This window comes from Schistocerca gregaria, chromosome 2 (genome assembly GCF_023897955.1).
Source record: "Schistocerca gregaria isolate iqSchGreg1 chromosome 2, iqSchGreg1.2, whole genome shotgun sequence".
Lineage (NCBI taxonomy): Eukaryota > Metazoa > Arthropoda > Insecta > Orthoptera > Acrididae > Schistocerca > Schistocerca gregaria.
The window spans coordinates 127,340,999-127,362,230 of NC_064921.1; positions in this window are offsets into that span (position 1 = coordinate 127,340,999).

Genomic DNA, 21,232 nt, shown 5'->3' on the forward strand with positions numbered 1-21,232 from the left:
TATGCGAATCGGAAGATGCAACGGCAACAGCGATCTCAAGCGATGCCATACGCTATGTAGGTGCCAAAGTATTCATCCCAGATGAAACTTCCTGGCAGATTAAAACTGTGCCGGACCGAGACTCGAACTCGGGACCTTTGCCTTTCGCAGGAAAGTGCTCTACCATCTGAGCTACCCAAGCACGACTCACGCCCCGTCCTCACAGCTTTCCTTCTGCCAGTACCTCGTCTCCTACTTCCCAAACTTTACAGAAGCTCTCCTGCGGACCTTGCAGAACTAGCACTCCTGAAAGAAAGGATATTGCATAACATGCCTTAGCCACAGCCTGGGGGATGTTTAAAGAATGAGATTTTGACTCTGAAGCGGAGTGTAAGCTGACATGAAACTTCCTGGCAGATTAAAACTGTGTGCCGGAGCAAGACTGGAACTCGGTACCTTTGTTTGGAAAGTAGGAGACAAGGTGATGGCAGAAGTAAAGCTGTGAGGACGGGGCGTGAGTCGTGCTTGGGTAGCTCAAATGGAAGAGCACTTCCCCGCGAAAGGCAAAGGTCTCGAGTTCGAGTCTCGGTCCGGCACAGAGTTTTAATCCGCCAGAAAGTTTCAAATCAGGGCACACTCCGCTGCCCCAGGCTGTGGCTAAGCCACATCTCCGCTATATCCTTTCCTTCAGGAGTGCTAGTTCTGCAAAGTTCGCAGGAGGGATTCTGTAAAGTTTGGAGAGTAGGAGACGAGGTATTGACAGAAGTAAAGCTGTGAGGCCAGGCCGTGAGTCGTGATTGCGTAGCTCAGATGGTAGAGCACTTGCCCGCGAAAGGCAAAGGTCCCGAGTTCGAGTCTCGGTCCGGCACCCAGTTTTAATCTGCCAGGAAGCTTCATATCAGCGCACTCTCCGCTGCAGAGTGAAACTCTTATTCATCCCAGATGCGCCAACACTACCTCAGCCCATGGCAGATGCCTGAAGCCTGTCGACATGGTCCACAAAGCTTCCAGCTGTTTTACAGAGAGGAGCCATTTCCCCCTACTTCTGTACAAAATAGACGCAGTCCCTATCCCTCTTCAATCAGTCATTGTCTGAACCACAGGTAATGTCACCTTGATCCAGGAAACTGAACTCACTGGACACGAACACAAGAGAGAAAAACCACAAACTCCTACAGCAAAAATAAATAGCGCCACTACTACATCAATAATCTTTTTTTGATCTGGCTTTATAAGACGAAAGCCTTACGGGTGACACTTAAAAACAACAGCACTTCTCAAAGTAATTAAAACGGTCAAAATAGTGCTTTTATGGGATCACAAATTTAGCATTGGAGGGCAGCGTGGAGGGTAAAAATCGTAGAGGGAGACCGAGAGATGAGTACACTAAGCAGATTCAGAAGGATGTAGGTTGCAGTAGGTACTGGGAGATGCAGCAGCTTGCACAGGATAGAGTAGCATGGAGAGCTGCATCAAACCAGTCTCAGGACTGAAGACAACAACAACAACACTCACTTGCATATGTTCATTGACCAGCCAGAACATCATGACCACCGACTACTGTCGATATAAATGTTTCCAGGCGATAGCTGCGTCACATGGCGAGGAACGACAGCAGTGAGCGTGCTGTGCGTCTGTAGAATGGGGAAGGCGACGACCTATCTGAGTTTCACCGAGGGCGGACTGTCATGGCTCGCAGGCTGGGCGTGAGCATTTCGGAAACTGCATGGGTTGTTGGGTGTTGGAGGAGTGCTGAGCTGAATATCCTCAACACGTGGCGAAACCGAGGTGAAACCACGTCCAGGCGTCGTGGGGTTGGGTAGCCACCACTCTGACAGATGTCGGAGGTCGTAGGTTTGGCAGACTGGTATAACAGGACAGGCGGTGAACTGTGGTGGAACTGACATCAGACTTTAATGCTGGGCAGCGTACAAATGTGCCTGAATAAATAATTCACCGAACACTGCTAACGATGGGCCCCCTCAGTCGACGACCTATGAATGTGCCAATATTAACACCACGAAATTCGGCAACTACGACTGAAATGGGCAGTTGGCGCAATGGCAGATCGTTCCATGGTCTGATGAATCCCAACGCCTTCATCATGCCAGTCGGAGGACGCGAATGCGTCGTCTTCCAGAGGAACAGTTCCTTCATACTAATACTGTGGGACAGAGACAAGCTGGCGGCCGCTTTACCATGCTCTGGCAACATTCGCATTGGCATCCATGGGTTCAATGGAGCTCGTGCAAGGCACCATGATGGCCAAAGAGTATCGTACACTGCTTGTAGACCACACACATCCCTTAAAGACGATCACGTTTCTCAGTGGCAGTGACATTTTTCAGCAAGACAGTGCACTATTTCACAAGCCTAGGATGGAGTTGTTCGAGGAATACCGCAGCGAGTTCGAATTGGTGTGCTATCCGCCCAACTCTCCAGATCCGGAGCTCACCGTCCTCCTCCCCGGAATTTACGGGAATTAGGTGACTTGAGTATACAGGTGTGGTACACTTTGTGATGAAAAGTATCCGGACACCTGGCTGAAAATGACTTAAAAGTTCGTGGCGCCCTCCATCGGTAATGCTGGAATTCAGTATGGTGTTGGCCCATCTTTAGCCTTGATGACAGCTTCCATTCTCGCAGGCATACGTACAATCAGGTGCTGAAAAGTTTCTTAGGGAATGATAGCCAATTCTTCACAGAGTGCTGCACTGAGGAGAGGTATCGATGTCCGTCGGTAAGGCCTGGCACGAAGTCGGTGTTCCAAAACATCCCAAAGGTGTTCTGCAGGATTCAGGTCAGGACTCTGTGCAAGCCAGTCCATTACAGGGATATTATTGTCATGTAACCACTTCGCCACAGACCGAGCATTATGAACAGGTACTCGATCGTGTAGAAAGATGCGATCGCCATCCCCGAATTGCTCTTTAACAGTGGGAAGCAAGAAGGTGCTTAAAACATCAATGAACGCCTGTGCTGTGACAGTGCCACGCAGAACAAGGGGTGAAAGTCCCCTCCATGAAAAACACGACCACCGTCTTCGAATTTTAGACTCGGCACCACACATGCTGGCAGATGTCGTTCACCGGGCATTTGCCATACCCATACGCTGCCTTCGGACCGCCACATAGTGTGCCGTGATTCGTCACTATACGCAATGTTTTTACACTGTTCAATCGTCCAATGTTTACGCTTCTTACACCAAGCGAGGTGTCGTTTGGCATTTACCGGCTCATGAGCAGCCGCCCGACCATGAAATCCAAGTTTTCTCACCTACCGCCTAACTGTCGTAATACTTGCAGTGGATCCTCCCTATTACACATTACGACCCTCTTCAGCTTCGGCGGTCTGTGACAGTCGACAGACGAGGTCGACCTGTACGTTTTTGTGCTGTACGTGTCTCTTCACCTTCCCACTTCACTATCACATAGGAAACAGTGCTTAGGAGTGTGGAAATCGCACGTACAGACGTATGACACAAGTGACACCCAGTCACCTGTCCACGTCCGAAGTCCGTGAGTTCTGCAAAGTGCCCAAATCTGCCCTCTGGCGATGTCTCATGACTACTGAGGTCACTGATACGGAGCACCTGGCAGTAGGTGGCAGCCCAATGCAACTAATATGAAAAAAAGTGTGTTTTTGGGACTGTGCGGATACTTATGATCACATAGTGTATCAGCTCCCTCCAGTGACCGTGCGCAAATATGGTATCCTCTGAACTACAAATGCCTCGTTGCTTCCATGTCACGACGCGTCCGTGCGAGGGCTGGACTTACCGCCTAGTATGTAGGTAGTCATAAATGTTCTGGTTGATCAATGTATTGTAGTGTAGTTTCTGTTGTTGATATTTTCCATTGGCGATAGTTCATAACGTAATAAATTTTTTAATGTCTCTATATTAATTAATTTGGTAAAAAAAGATGTAGCATTTTCCTTTTCTTCTTGTGACGCTTCATTTCCGCTAGAGTAATGCACACGGCGGCCGCAAGTGCTTTGTTGCGGCCACATGTAGTAAGCGTTGCTTCACGCAGTGGAGAATGGCAAAAGAGAGGCAGCCGGCGACCGAGGCGTTGCGAAGTAAGCGCGGCACAGATAGCCTTGCTGACAGTTGCAGTCTACCAACAAGCTGACACAAGGACGCACTCAGACTGAGCACCAAGCGAACCTGGAGAGTGCTGAGTAAAGAGAAGTGAGGCCAGCACGCTAAATTACACTGCAATATACTGCGAGAGTAATAACAAGAAGTTACCACCGAGGGTAAAAAACGTCCTCCTGCCGGATATAAATAGTGGAGCGCAGGCAGCAACGGACAGAAGCCATTAGGAAGCAGTTCGGATCTGAATACGGACGTGGTCCGTGTCCGAATGTTCAATCTTCGTAGGTGACGATTCCAGAAGTCTGTTGCAGTTCGCAGGAGTCGTCCGTTCGCCGCCAGATGTCAACTTCAGCTCTGGGGGTCGGCCTGAGTTCGGTCGGCACCGTGGCAGACTAACTGCAGCGAGAACTTCCAGGAGGACAGGCCGCAGCGCGGTCTCGGTCACAGGCACCGCCGGGGACTGACGCCCGGACTCCACGGCAACCCGGCCACGCTGCATGGTCCGTCCATGACGGGACCTTGCGGACATCAAGACAGACGGCTTCCCAGCCGCCGGTGCAGCAGGCGTCGGCAGATGACCTCACGGAGACGCGGCTGCCCAGCGGCGACACTGGTGGCCTGGGGCTCGGAGTGCGATCGGCAGCGCGCATTGTCGGAGAATCTACACAGCAGCAGCCAGGCGGAGGAATCTACAGGGCTGGGCAGCGACGACGAGGGAGAAATTGCAAAGAAAGTTCAATAAATTTTTGTAAAACTCCACACCGTCTCTGAATACTCGGAAATATCACAGCACATGTGATAGGAACTCGTCAAGTTAAATGATTAGGGATAAAATACCGATGGTTCAACATGGCTCTGACCACTATGGGACTTAACATCCGATGTCATCAGTCCCCTAGAACTTAGAACTACTTACACCTAACTAACCTAAGGAAATCACACACATCCACGCCCTACGCAGGATTCGAACCTGCAACCGTAGCAGCACCGAGGCATGCATAATCCTGTCGGTGCATCGCACCCACAAAACATTAGTCTCATAAAATGGCTCTGAGTACTATGGGACTTAACATCTGTGGTCATCAGTCCCCTAGAACTTAGAACTACGTAAACCTAACTAACCTAAGGACATCACACACACCAATGCCTGAGGCAGGATTCGAACCTGCGGCCGTAGCAGTCGCGCGGTTCCGGACTGAACGCCTAGAACCACGAGACCACCGCGGCCGGCAGTCTGATAAAATCTCGCCTTTGTCCAAAAGTAATGAACTATTACAACACTGACATGGAAGTTAAAATTTCTGACATCTAAAATATAACTGTCTGTTTCAGATGTCTTTGTGCAAAGGCTACAGTTAATACGCATGAAATTATAAACCCTGTTTCTTCCAAACCATCAAAATAATTGTCCTCATACTGGCCCTTCAAAATCTACTAGCCACTAACTATTCCGGATCATCAACGTTTTTACGTGTAACTTTAATACAGTACAGAGATTTCAATAACAGCGATCTTTAAGTTGAATATAATAAATCTTTTTTTAGCAACTGAACTTTGGGGAAACTTCAACTGTCGTTTCATGGAAAAGACGTGGGGTGCTTCAAAACTTATGCTCACTGAATAATCACGACGTTTACTACTCCACAAAGTTTATTAACTGTAGTGAAAGTTCACTCAAATGACTTTTCAGTTCAATAAAATAGGATACTCGGAAATATCACAGCACATGGGATAGGAACTCGTCAAGTTAAATGAGTAGGGATAAAATACCGATGGTTCAAAATGACTCTGACCACTATGGGACTTAACATCCGAGATCATCAGTCCCCTAGAACTTAGAACTACTCAAACCTAACTAACCTATGGACGACACACACATCCATGCCTGAGGCAGGATTCGAACCTGCGACCGTAGCGGTAGCGCGGTTCCAGACTGAATAAAATACCGATGCTCCACACAAAGTTTACAGAAAATAAACTTGTTATTTGAAACACAAATCATATAACTGGTCTATGTAATTATGCAGTACTCAGTTAATAATTTGAGATGAAGCTGGTGACACTGTCGATCTGATGTGGCTATTCAATAAAAGAAAGCTACAGAATCTATGGCTCTTGCTGTGGAACTAGCTCTAAAAATTCTGTTCTTAACGTCGTATTTTCGTCGCACACAACTAGCCAAAGTATGCCATGAATAATAAGCCAAATTACTTACACAGCCGAGTGTATATTTTATGATCTTGCTATTCTTCTCGCCTCGTTCAGTTCACAAGATGCAAACACGTTGCCTACTAGCCACCACTCGACTGTTGCCGTAAAGTTGGCTTGCAGGTCGACCGCCAGATCCACATTTTCTATTCCCGTCAAGTCAGTTTCGTTGCAAACGGTCTTCGCTCCATGTTTTAGATGATTAAAAACCGATATGCCTTACGCATGAATCAGTATTACGAGTAAAGTTTTAAGATTTCCATCCTTTTACAGTAATTAAAACTTCCGGACTTAGAGGCTGTGGTCTAACAGTAGAAATTATTCCTGCCCCCCCCCCCCCCCCAACTGCAGGGAACATCTTTCGAGGTGAGTCAACTACTGGCTGTTAGACCGTGGAGGCCCCGTTTAAATAGAGCGCAAAGAAGGCGCCAACACTCGTCGTGTACTGTCGACAGTGAAACTATCTTTGACTAATGTCTCGATCAAAGGTAATTGACTGTTACATCGTTGGTACAAAGTCAACTGCTATACCTTATCTAACTTTAAGCCTTCTTCTTTTCTGTTAAAATTATTGTATTGTTTGTAAAACTCTACGACTTATCTGTACATACGCGCATAATAATGCGATTTCTTAGCTATCACGCCTTTCTCACAAAGTTTTATTTCATGACCTCCGTCTTCAAAAATATGTTCCGCTACAGCCGATTTACTGGCCGAGTTCTTTTACGCGCTTCAGTCTGGAACCGCGTTGCTACTACGGTCGCAGGTTCGAATCCTGCCTCGCGCATGGATGGGTGTGATGTCCTTACATTAGTTAGGTTTAAGTAGTTCTACGTCTAGGGGACTGATGACCTCAGACGTTAAGTCCCGTAGTACTTAGAACCATTTTCGTACAGCCGATTTGTCGGTGTGTCCCAGACGAAAGTTCCTTTTGTGTTCGGTTAGGCGAGAGTTAACACCACTTTTCGTTGTTCCATTATAACCTTCTCACAACTATACGGAAAGCTGTGGCCAATTTTCGAGTTGAAAGAACCTTTAGACCCACTAAGATCAGTGAATGTTTAAGAGCCAGCCGGGGAGACAGAGCGGTTCTAGGCGCTACAGTCTGGAACCGCGTGACCGCTCGGGTTGCAGGTTCGAATGCTGACTCGGGCATGGATGTCTGTGATATCCTTAGGTTAGTTAGGTTTAAGTAGTTTTAAGTTCTAGGAGACTGATGACCTCAGAACTTAAGTCCCATAGTGCTCCGAGCCATTTGACCCCCCCTTTTTTTTTTTTTTGAATGTTTAGGATCGGCGAAAGATGCATGACACCCTGTTGCAGCTGTTGAGATGTATAAAATTCCGCGTAGTTGTGGGAAGGATGGCTGGATGTTTTGTATCAGTCTTATAGAGTATATCTATCATTAAGTAAGTCGTTTGCAAATAAATAGTGCACTCCATCCTTACTCTCCCCAACAGCCCGGAGGGCTGAGTCGTTTTCCCACCATTTTCCCTCACCATCTTGGTTTACGTCACGAAAAGGACGACAGCGTTCCCTGCTGGTCGTACTGGGTACTTGACCTCGTGGAGAACGCATCAGTGATAAATGTACTTGCGTCATCAGCTCGTGTCACGGAGGGGTCCTCTGGCGGCGACGAAATGTACTATGACAGTTGGGGAGTGGAGCTCGTGGTGAACCCACTAGATGGCGCCATGTTAGATTACAGTACTTGCGTCATCACCTGACGTCACTATAGCGCCCTCTAGTGGCAACGTTATGAACTAAGTTAGTTGGGCTATGGACTCAGTGGCGAATACGCTTGGTGGTGGTGCTGCCTGTAATTGTTTAAATAAAGGCTGGTGTATGATTTTGACGATTACCTAGCAGTCTTTTAGACGGATTATTTTGACCACTTAGGAGTTGTTTGGCTATGTGGACGTAAATGCTTTGCATTGTTTGTTAGTGGTTCGCATGTCTGTAGGTTGTGCAATGTGTTATTGTTGACGGTTTACAATTAGCAAGAGTGTGTGCAAAGCCTTATACATGAGTTATGTAGGAGTAGCTTGCAGGTCTGTATGTTGTGGCGCATGTCAGAGCGTGTGTTCTGTGATACATATACTCCATACCTAAATAAATTGCTCCCAAATAAAGTACACTCATTCCTCTCTCCATCAACCTAGTGTAGTCTGAGTCCTATTACCACGTGCCCCTAGGAAGAGATGGTGGTCTGGCGACTTAGGTTAATGGTGGTGGTGAGCTTCGTTTGCAGCAATTTTCTTACGTTGGTAGCGAAAGCGCAAGTGAGCTTTTTTTACTGGCAGAATTCAAACTTGGCGCCGGTTCTTAGGAGGAAGTGGCGGACGGGTGGCTGAGTTTAGTACAAGTGTCCTTTCTTTCCGTTTCTTACGTTGGTAGCGAAAGCGCAAGTGACCTTTATTTACTTCCAGAATTCAGACTTGGAGCCGGTTTTTAGAAGGAGGTGGCGGTCTGGGCCTTGAAAAGTAGTTGAAACTAAATAGTTGAAAGTATAGTGAACACCTTTTCATACCTATATGAAGTCGAATCACGTGGCCAATAGGAGTGCAGCATTCTAGGGTGTGGGGTGCTAGGTCGTGAATGAACAACGTGCTGATAGTGGGAAAATGTGAACTTCTCATTTGACCATTGAATATGGAAATTGTAAATTCAATTATTGAATATGATTAAAATTGAAATGTAATTAATAGGTTAGATGCGCTAAACTCACTTTCAGATAACCATCTTGACTTGTGGTTTACATTGTACAATGAAAGGTGGTGAGTTAATAGAGGTATGAATAGTCTCTACTTAGCTCATTAAAACAGTGCTCTTCTAGAAAATGTTAAGTACAACAGACCGTAAATTTTAATTATCTGAATTGTTCCCTTTGAAATCCCTAGGCTAGCAGGACAGGACAGATGCGGTTATATTTGTGGAAAGGGGTCAATGTAAGTTACTGTCAGTTGCACTCAACATATAAACTTTATCCCTTTAAACACACACTCACAAAAGCAGGAATCACAACTTTCAAGGTTTTAATGCAATACCTCCTTTGATTTAATTTACATCGGCTGAAGGCCACATCGAAAATGCAAGAACAAGGCGTAAGCAACGAAGTGAACTAAAAGAGCTCTTCGCAAGGTTTCACTTCTGTAGAAGAATTTTTTATCTTCAATATAAATAGACTGAAAGCCTTAGCTTAAATTTTTCCCATAGAACTCGGCCGATGGTCTCACATTAATGAAGAACAGTATTGCGACTTAATCTAAATAGTCTGAAAACTCGGCCGAAGGCCGCATATCAACAAAACAATTTAACGGCTTAAGGCCTAGGAAGAAGAGCTTTCAATTGGAAAAGGCTGAAGGTCTTATGTTAAAATATTTCGTGTAAAACTCGGCTGAAGGCCTCATACTTAAGAAAAACAATCTTATGATTTAAGAGCAAGACAAGGATTTTTAATTTTTAATTTAAAAGAGATTAAAGCTCGGCTGAAGGCCACATAAAAAACTGGATAATATTTCTTATGCTTTAAAGCTTAGACAAAATTTTTCAATTTCTGATTTGATGATTTGAAAAGGCTGAAAACTCGGGCGAAGGCCACATACGAACTAGAAACCAATTTACGGCTTAAGGCCTAGGCACAAGGAATTATCAATTTTAATTTCGAAAGCCTGAAATTCGTCTGAAGGCCACATACCAAAAAAGAAACAGTTTTGCTTGTGGCTTAAGGCTTAAGAAGAAAAGCCCTGAAATTTTAATAATCTAAATCTCGGTTGAAGGCCACACAGAGTACTTACGACTAAAAAGGAAATCACTATGTAAAGCACAAGGAGCGGCGCTCAGAAGGTTCCAAGGATCGGCCTGGGAGGGTAACACTAACGCTATTTTAGATGAGACAGGCAGCCAGACCGACAACCTCTTAATCGGAAGGCAACCCAACCAAAACGACCAACCAACAAGACCAGTTCTGCTCCACCCGACCAGCAAAACGACAACATGTCAATAGCACAACGTTCTGGATACTGGTGCCAAAACCAGCCAAGCCAGAATAAACGCCTAAAACTACTAACAACAACGCAGCTGTCGAACTACATGCAATGCTGGACAGCATCAACAGGACGAGGAGTATACACTGCCAGAAACTACGTTAATGACCAGGGCAGGTCACCGGAACATCAACGGCCACGAAGCAGAAGAAACCCCTGGTACACTTCGTCAATGAAGGAATGAATTAAATTAAGTTAAACACCACACAAGTCTGGCCGACTTCAATGCACACATGTTGTTGCTCATGGGAATCTCCCAGAAGGCGACAACCAGGATCAAAAGAAGAAATGTAATAGCAGTTGAGGCTTGACAGTAGGTTAAGTGAGCACTCAAGTTTAGTGTCCAGGATCAGTGGGCGACGAACTTCGTACCCCTCGCAAAAAGCGCCTTACAACTCCAACTGGGCGTGCACGCCGCCAGCGAATCCGGTGGTGGTGGTGGTTAGTGTTTAATGTCCCGTCGACAACGAGGTCATTAGAGACGGAGCGCAAGCTCGGGTTAGGGAAGGATTGGGAAGGAAATCGGCCGTGCCCTTTCAAAGGAACCATCCCGGCATTTGCCTGAAACGATTTAGGAAAATCACGGAAAACCTAAATCAGGATGGCTGGAGACGGGATTGAACCGTCGTCCACCCGAATGCGAGTCCAGTGTGCTAACCACTGCGCCACCTCGCTCGGTGCCATCGGATCCGGGCTGACTACGTGCCATGGAGACTTCCTCGCTTCTCTGACCCAACCGATCGAGTGCATCACAGACGGAACCGGTCATTAAACCAAATACACGTCAGCCGATGAGACGACCGACCGTACGACCAACCAAATGTCGTTCCCGCTCCAGTCTCTTATCGTCAGACAGTGCATGTATGTCCCCACTTTGTGTAGTGTGTGTCAGCACCTCAATGGCGCTCCATCCCCGACGCTGCTCCGTGAACAACTGCACCCCTGGTCCGTTTCCAACTGACTTCCAGACCCACGACGATCTGGAAATACTATCGGTCGTTCCAGAGATGGTACGACAGTGCACTTATCGATAAGCGCTGCTGCTGCCACTCACGGGCAAGTAAGGCAAATGTTAGTGACGCCAGTAAATGGAATGAGAAAACGAGGCGGCAGTACCATAAAAGATGACAAACAATTGATGGCATGAACACTAGCTGTGCATGGCTCACCCTTTGCTGTCAGAACTTATTCTGTGACTCTATTATTTTCTAAAACAAAGCACAACCGCTGGTTAATGAACAAGAACAACATAATTTTTACATTTACACAAAATAACCTACACTGAAATTACAATACACGAATCATAGCATCATTCAGACTACCGCAACTCTGCTGTTTTACATCCATGGCCGGCCGGGATGGCTGAGCGGTTCTAAGCGCTACAGTCTGGAACAGTGCGACCGCTACGGTCGCAGGTTCGATTCCTGCCTCGGGCATGGATGTGTGTGATGTCGTTAGGTTAGTTAGGTTTAAGTAGTTCTAAGTTCTAGGGGACTGATGACCTCAGAAGTTAAGTCCCATAGCGCTCAGAGCCATTTGAACCATTTTATGTCCATGTTGAACAGAGCACACGCATTACTATTAAAACTCAACGCACTAACACAAGAAATTAATACGATCAAAACAACTGCCATAAATAAAGGATATTCATAAAGAATCAATAGACGAACTGTCGAACATAGGTAACAGAAGCAATACGCAATAACAATTGTCACAACACATATATTCACAAGAATTCTCTATTTAGATTCAGCAAATAACTAACTTATACACAAACACCAATATTTAAATATCCTTAGCTACAAATAACAAACTTAGACACCAATTACCTCTCACAGTAAACACAGACACCCCAGTAACAGAACACAATCGAATACATAAATTACAATGTAACAGTCAATAACTAACTACACATACCGTAATAGACATAAACTAAATGACATCCACAAAAGGCAAACTGCACTCCATACACAAAACCATGGAAAAAAAATTGATCTATTAAAACAGTTCTACATCTACATCTACATCCATACTCCGCAAGCCACCTGACGGTGTGTGGCTGAGGGTACCCTGAGTACTTCTATTGGTTCTCCCTTCTATTCCAGTCTCGCATTGTACGTGGAAAGAAGGATTGTCGGTATGCTTCTGTGTGGGCTCTAATCTCTCTGATTTTATCCTCATGGTCTCTTCGCGAGATATACGTAGGAGGAAGCAATATACTGCTTGTCTCTTCGGTGAAGGTATGTTCTCGAAACTTTAAGAAAAGCCCGTACCGAGCTACTGAGCGTCTCTCCTGCAGAGTCTTCCACTGGAGTTTATCTATCATCTCCGTAACGCTTTCGCGATTACTAAATGATCCTGTAACGAAGCGCGCTGCTCTCCGTTGGATCTTCTCTATCTCTTCTATCAACCCTATCTGGTGCGGATCCCACACTGCTGAGCAGTATTCAAGCAGTGGGCGAACAAGCGTACTGTAACCTACTTCCTTTGTTGTCGGATTGCATTTCCTTAGGATTCTTCCAATGAATCTCAGTCTGGCATCTGTTTTACCGACGATCAACTTTATATGATCATTCCATTTTAAATCACTCCTAATGCGTACTCTCAGATAATTTATGGAATTAACTGCTTCCAGTTGCTGACCTGCTATTTTGTAGCTAAATGATAAGGGACCTATCTTTCTATGTATTCGCATCACATTACACTTCTCTACATTGAGATTCAGTTGCCATTCCGTGCACCATGCGTCAATTCGCTGCAAAGAACTATCTTCTGAAAACATGCTGAATGAACGAATGAATTTTAGGAGTCGCAGTTTTTTTTTCAGAATTGTGCAACAATTTGATAACATACTGCCACATTTGACATGTTAACAAATATTCGTGTTATAAATGATATGTATGTATAGTCAATAACGTAACGGCTTTGCACGTTTTTTGAAGTTATAACATCTATGAATTTGTAGAAATGCAGCGTCTTTACATAAGAAATTCTTTGACTTGTGTTTACAAATGTGCTGAAAAGCGGGAAGCACAGATATGTATATAACATGTCTACCCAAACTGTAATTCAAAACTGTGTATCCACAACTGGAAATAGTAAGTTATCTTTTGATTTGTCTTATTTTGTAAAATTATGTTCACAATGTGCCGCTTTTTAATATATCGATATAATTTTACCAGGACCAGAAGTAACATAAATTTGAAAGAAAGAAAGAAAAAAAAAAAAACATGATGTAGACTGTTAAAGCACCTGAAGATGATCTCCAAGGGCTGGAAATGCGCCGTGCATTGGAATAAAATCATGATTGTTACTGAAGGCGGTTCTTCTCTATTTTGCGATTTTAGTGATATATTTGATAGGTAGTTCAACTAAATATTTACATTTGTAGATTTTGCTCATATGCTGTATATCATGCAAATGAGTAATTAGTGGACAACGGTTATAAACTGCTGGAGCAGATGTGACTTATGATTACTTGTAAATTTCAGGAATTGAGTAATAACCTGAAATAATGGAAGCAGCGTTGGTATGTTATCTTCTGTTGATAAATACCGACGTTGAACAGGAGTATTCTGTTTCTCCAGCGGATTCCCTGAGTGGGTGGAGGAGGAACTGCGGCGCGTGGCGGGTAATGCGATAGTATTTTGCACTTGTTGCTTTTTGGTAAACGATTTGAAGTACTGTCGACTGATTCCGCGAATTGCTGGCTGTAATTCATTGCAGAGGGGGCTGTCTCCGCAGAGAATACACTGGCGGCGTAGTGTACACGTGGCGCTATGGCTACGGGAGGGAGAATAAAAGTTCCGCAATGTAAATGTCGCAGCGGAATGTAGCGGACGAAGCACTGAAAGAAACCCGTCTGTTTAGATACACGTGCGTGGATAATACAGGACGGGTGACAGGAAATGGATCCAGCAAAGTTTAATATCTGCTCTGCAATCAAAGGCGAGTCCCTCCGCTGCTTCAACCTTGTGCTTTGCCAACAGACGTCCTTCTTCTTCCTGTGCCGTTCCCCAATACCTTGCCAATCCGTGCGAAACATGGTAACACGGAAATTTAGCAAGTAACTTATTATTCACTATTTGTCCCGCTAGGACACAGTCCAGTAGTTATGAGCAGTTGTTAATGGACGATCTGGCAACAACTTCTGTTTTCTAGTTCTGAGGCTGTGCTACTATTTTATTGAAATCGCCAGCCTTGTCGTCAATCTGAGATCTACTGCGGCCGCTCAATCTATTCTACATCGGTTGCTTGAGAGTGCTCCCATCGTCATAACCTAAACTCTACGTAATAATAATGGGCTCTGGTGTAACATAATAGACGCTTCCGGCCACCTCCTAAAATTTCTTGAAATTATTCATCCCTTTCCCTGTTGATCTTTTCTTGCGTAATATATTTACTTTGTAATTGATTTCTCTTTTTGAAGTTAACTCTATAGCTTACTGGCGTACAGCCGTTGGAGCGCAGTTGCCAAATCGTGTTTGTATTCAAATGTGTGTGAAATCTTATGGGACTTAACTGCTAAGGTCACCAGTCCCTAAGCTTACACACTGCTTAACCTAAATTATCCTAAGGACGAACACACACACCCATGCCCGAGGGAGGACTGGAACCTCCGCCGGGACCAGCTGCACAGTCCATGACCGCGGCGCCTCAGACCGCTCGGCTAATCCCGCGCGGCTCCAGATCGTGAGTGACATGCAATTCGTTAGTCGCATGCACCGCTTCAGTGCCTGACAGCTAAACGAACATTTGACAGTTGCTAGTGAACAACTGTAAATTTCTATGGTACAACAGACAACTGCTACGGAAAGCCCGATCAATGATAGTAAAAGAACATGAAAATACAGAGGGCGCGAACGCCCTGTATGCCGACTGTTTATACAGTTGTTGTCCAACCGATTAGTATGGCAGTCCGTGTGGCATGACAATATGTCTGTAAGGAATCATTTGGGAGCTTACGATCGAGGACGAGCAGGTGGACTGCTCGAAGACGTCAAAGTGTCACAACTGGGCCACATTAACGGGCGTGCTCGAATTGTCATCTCGCGATTTAAAAAGGCCGCTGAAGGTGGAAACGCCATCAGAAAGCATGCGGTGGTCGTAGACGGATTACCGCACCGCAAGAGGATCGATACGCAGCCCTAATGGTGAAAAGGAAATGAGATCTCACTCTTCTGCAGGTCGATGCAGACCTTGCAATAGTTACCGGTACACGTGTCCCTGCCAGAACCATTTCGTGGTGATTAAATGAAGCTGGCTTGCATACTCGGAAGCCTGTTACATGCCTCCCACTTCAACCACGCCATCGTCCAGAAAGAGTTCGTAGCCGGACGTGGTGGCCGTGTCGATCTAGGCGCTTCAGTCTGGAACCGCTCGACCCCTACGTCGCAGGTTCAAATCCTGCCTCGGGCATGGATGTGTGTGATGTCCTTAGGTTAGTTAGGTTTGAGTAGCTATAAGTTCTAGGGGACTGATGACCTCAGATGTTCAGTCCGATATTGGCCAGATCCATTTGGAAGAGTTCGTAGGCGAGGAAGCACGTCTGTTGGGGTCAGCAGCAGTGGTCTACAGTGATGTTCTCCGACGAATCCCAATTCACTGTGGCATATGACCAACTGCGAGAGTTGAGAGAGAGGAGAACACTTTACACACCACAGAATGTCCATGAATGTGATCGGTATGGCCTACGTTCATAATGTAGGCAGGCATGCTTAATGGCCAAACACCTTTGCGAGAGGTACCGTTACAGTAGGGTGGTATTGCACGGAAATTATTCTGTATCATGTCAGTCTATTTAGGTGGGAGGCAGTGCTCGGCCACACACAACCACTGAGGTGTCGGACACACGGGTAAGTGAAGATATTAAGCGTATGGGATGGCCTTCGTACTCCATGGACCTAAGCCATATAGAGCATGCATGGATTCCACCTCTATTATGTATGTACCGTGTTTCCGCCATTGCCTGATATTATTCCTGTGCAACAATGTTTACTGGTTCTTAGCAGCTGCCAAACAGTATATTACTCTTTGTAATAGTTTGTGCATTGTTAAAAAAATGTAATTACGTTTTTGTGTGATCTACTGATTTATGCTATGTCGGACATTTCGCAGAGTAAACAATGCAAGTGTACGTTATTTATTTAAAAAACATTTTAAAATCTCTTTTTATTCTATTTCTTATTTGCAGTTTGTTGTTGCTGTTGTTGTCTTCAGTCCTGAGACTGGTTTGATGCAGCTCTCCATGCTACTCTATCCTGGCAAGCTTCTTCATCTGCCAGTACCTACTGCAACCTACATCCTTCTAAATCTGTTTAGTGTATTCATCTCTTTGTCTCCGTCTACGATTTTTACCCTCTAAGCTGCCCTCCAATCCTAAATTGGTGATCCCTTGATGCCTCAGAACATGTCCTACCAACCGATCCCTTCTTCTAGTCAAGTTATGCCACAAACTTCTCTTCTCCCCAATCCTATTCAATACCTCCTCATTAGTTATATGATCTACCCATCTAATCTTCAGCATTCTTCTGTAGCACCACATTTCTAAAGCTTATATTCTCTTTTTTTCCAAACTAGTTATCGTCCATATTTCACTTCCATACATGGCTACACTCCATACAAATACATTTAGAAACGTTTTCCTGGCACTTAAATCTATACTCGATGTTAACAAATTTCTCTTCTTCAGAAACGCTTTCCTTGCCATTGCCAGTCTACATTTTATATCCTCTCTACTTCGACCATCATCAGTTATTTTGCACCCCAGATAGCAAAACTCCTTCACTACTTTAAGTCTCTCATTTCCTAATCTAATTCCCTCACCATCGCCCGACGTAATTCGACTACATTCCATTATCTTCGTTTTGCTTTTGTTGATTTTCATCTTATACCCTACTTTCATGACACTGTCTATTCCGTTCAACTGCTCTTCCAAGTCCTTTGCTCTCTCTGACAGAATTACAATGTCATCGGCAAACCTCAAAGTTTTTATTTCTTCTCCATGGATTTTAATACCTACTCCGAATTTTTCTTTTGTTTCCTTCACTGCTTGCTCAATATACAGATTGAATAACATTGGGGATAGGCTACAACCCTGTCTTACTCCCATCTCAACCACTGCTTTCCTTTCATGCCCCTCCACTCTTATAACTGCCATATGGTTTCTGTACTAATTGTAAACAGCCTTTCGCTCCCTATATTTGTGGTGGTTCTTCAGTATTAAGCTATAGTTTATAACCAATAGAATGTGGTCAGAGTCCAGATCCGCCCCTGGAAATGTCTTACAATTTAAGACCTGGTTCCTAATTCTCTGTCTTACCATTATATAATCAGCCGGTCGCGGTGGTCTAGCGGTTCTAGGCGCTCAGTCCGGAACCGCGCGACTGCTACGGTCGCAGATTCGAATCCTGCCTCAGGCATGGATGTGTGTGATGTCCTTAGGTTAGTTAGGTTTAAGTTCTAGGGGACTGATGACCACAGATGTTAAGTCCCATAGTGCTCAGAACCATTTGAATCATTTTGAACAATTATATAATTTATCTGATACCTTCTAGTATCTCCAGGTTTCTTCCTTGTATACTACCTTCTTTTATGATTCTTGAACCAAGTGTCAGTTATGATTAAGTTATTCTCTGTGGAAAACTCTATCAGGCGGCTTCCTCTTTCATTTCTTATCCCCAATCCATATTCACCTACTGCGTTTCTTTCTCTCTCTTTTCCTGTTACCGAATTCCTGTCACCCATGACTATTAGATTTTCGTCTCCCTTCACTATCTGAATAATTTCTTTTATTTCATCATACATTTCCTCAATTTCTTCGTCATCTGCAGAGCTAGTTGGCATATAAACTTGTACTACTGTAGTAGGTATGGGCTTCGTGTCTATGTTGGCCACAATAATGCGTTCACTATTTTTTTTTTTTTTTGCAGTCTATAGTTGCGATATTATTATAAAGAGCATTAGGTATTGTATGTTCTTATGAAGTGCAAATGTACCTAAATCACTTACAAAAAGGCTTATCAGGTTGAAAAATATAGCTACTGGAAATTCAAGCCAATTAGCGGGCTAACGAAAATGTGTAATTGGTCTATATGACATACTCTAAAGGCACTGACGTTAGCTATATGATATATAAATATAGATCTGTGAATAAATCCAGATTAATATGAGACTGAGTGCTGTAAACACCGGTCTTGTTCTTCAAATCTTTAAATCTTTGGCCAGCCGCTGAGCACACCAGTTCTCTTTGGAACCCAATCATATATACAGTATATGGGTTTTGGTTGTGAATGAATACAAAACACTAAAATTAATATTTCTTTACAATGTAATGTTTTACTAAAGTTTTGCTTAAGAAATGTACTATCCCTGCCACAATCGTTTTTTCGTAAGTGACGGTATAAAGACTGAAAATTAGTTAATGACATACAAACATCTAAATATACCGTAAGTGTGGTGAAAACATTACGTCATTAAAAGAACCAACGTATATGTAAATGAAATAAATTGACTGACAATGTAAAATTATTATCATCATGGTTCTTGCGCGTTTGTTTCATGAAGAACGACATTTTCGTTTGTCTCGTTTCATTGAAGCATGTCTCAATCGCCGCCATTGGTGACGAAGTCTGTAAAAACGCTACCTGTCTGCTCTCGTCTGAGAATGTAAGTGTAATTCTGCGGAATATAGATTCTAAGATTTATGTGTTACCTTTCATTTATCCAAAAAGTCATTTTCCGCTTCCCCATCCCATCATATCAATTAATTATCGGAGTGGTCGTTTGCTTGCATTATTGCTTAGTCAATGGCGTTTAGACGCCTTTGAACTAACAGTAAATATAAATTCATATTACATGGCCATAATAACCTTGAGAGCTGAATATAAATATTATTTATATGTGCAAGATTCAAGTGCACGTAATTAAAACCACTTTTTTTTCAGAGAGAGAAAACTAGAGCACTGCACAAAGTTACTGGCAAAGACTGACTTTCTTGGCGGCCTACAGTCGCATTTCCATTCATTACGTAAAAGTAATTAATATCAAATGCAAATTAGTGAGCGTGAATGTTCATATCAGACACTGACAAAGATATGTTCAAAATAGCCGGGACACACAAATTAATATCATATGCACGTGTGTTAGTTTGTGATTTGGGAAAGATTAATTACAAGGCAACCACAGCCAAACATTTTATCTCTTCGCTTCGTAAGAAGCCAGTTCGCGCTCACGGTCGATTATTGTCCGATCGCAAGCCCAGCGAATACAAAATTAGCTGCGATAACAATTTCTATCAATTAATGTTTTCTCAATTTTTCTGATGTCGGGTACTCGTCACTGTCTTAAAACGTCTTTATGAATGCCGTTTAGCTGGTTAAAGAGATGTATTGTTTAATGTTTTTCTTGGGAGAATCGAAATCGATGATTTTCCATCACGACTCGCGCACGCACCGGGTTGTTCTTAAATCAACAACGCCACAAGCTGCACCTTAAATAGCCTGTAAGTTACAATATTTTTTCTTACAATGTTTTTATTAAATGTATATATACGCAGGAGAGCTTCTGTAAAGTTTGGAAGGTAGGAGACGAGATACTGTCAGAAGTAAAGCTGTGAGTACAGGGCATGAGTCGTGCTTCGGCAGCTCAGATGGTAGAGCACTTGCCCGCGAAAGGCAAAGGTCGCGAGTTCGAGTCTCGGTCAGGCTCGCAGTTTTAATCGGCCAGGAAGTTTCATATCAGCGCACACTCCGCTGCAGAGTGAAAATCTCATTCTGGAAGCGCTCGAAATACAACAGCGGCTTCAATGTTTCTCCTACATTGTCCGTAAATGAGGATCATTTCAATTTTTTCTTCTTTTGTTGCAACATTCATCATCCACTTGCACGTCTGTTCTCCAAATGATAGGTAGCTGTGCAGGTAATAAACACTGCGCAAATATTGTGATGTTTAGAGCCGCTATCTTTTCTGCGACTGCACAATACGCGAGCTCCGGTCGCAGTGGATATGTTATGACACGTCATAGTTCGCTACACGTCCACGGTGGCGCATCGATTAGTCATTTGGTATGTCGGAGGATTACAACGTTGCGAATGGAGTTTCCAATTATGAGTTATGAGATACTGGCGTGTCCTGCCCTCACAACAGAGAGGTGGATCCCACGTGTCACTGGATATTCAAGAGCCATTGAGTACCAACTCCTGAACTACAATTATGTACCCGTTTCTATTCTTCCGATTACAAGGCCGTCGGTGGAGAAACGAAAAAAATGCGTCAGACCAAACGAATGTAGATTTTGCCGCAGAATAGTAATCTGCAATAAAAAAAAACGGGTGTTCCTGTTGACGATTTCAAAGTTGCCCTTCCGTCACCCACGGGTGGGGTGGGGTGGGAAGTCGAGTGCGGTATCATTGGGTGTCCCGCTCCGAGAAAAACAAGTTGGAGTTATAACTTTCTTTGATCCGATGTGTATTTTTAGTGATATTTCAATGTCTTCAGTTAAAATGAACACCCCATATACTCTTTGGTCATACTTCACTGTACAAGACTGCTACTGTCAAATCTCACATTCAAAACATGTACTTATCCTAACACTTGGTAATCTTCTCAAGGAAATCCTTCTCCACTTTAATATGTGCACAGTTTATTAAAGGGAAAGAAAGGTTTATTAAATAGCAAGAAGAGTTGATTGAAATGCAAGAAAAGTTTATTATAATGCAAGTAGAGTTTATTAAACAGCAAGAAGAGTTTAGTACGGGGCAATAATAGTTTATTAAAGGGCGAGGTGAGTTCGGTAAATGGTAGAAACAGTTTTTATAGACAATATGGAAGATAAAATTTATTAATTCAAATAAATTTTAAAATTAGTGTTAGTGAGGTGATTGAAAAACAAGGGAATAGG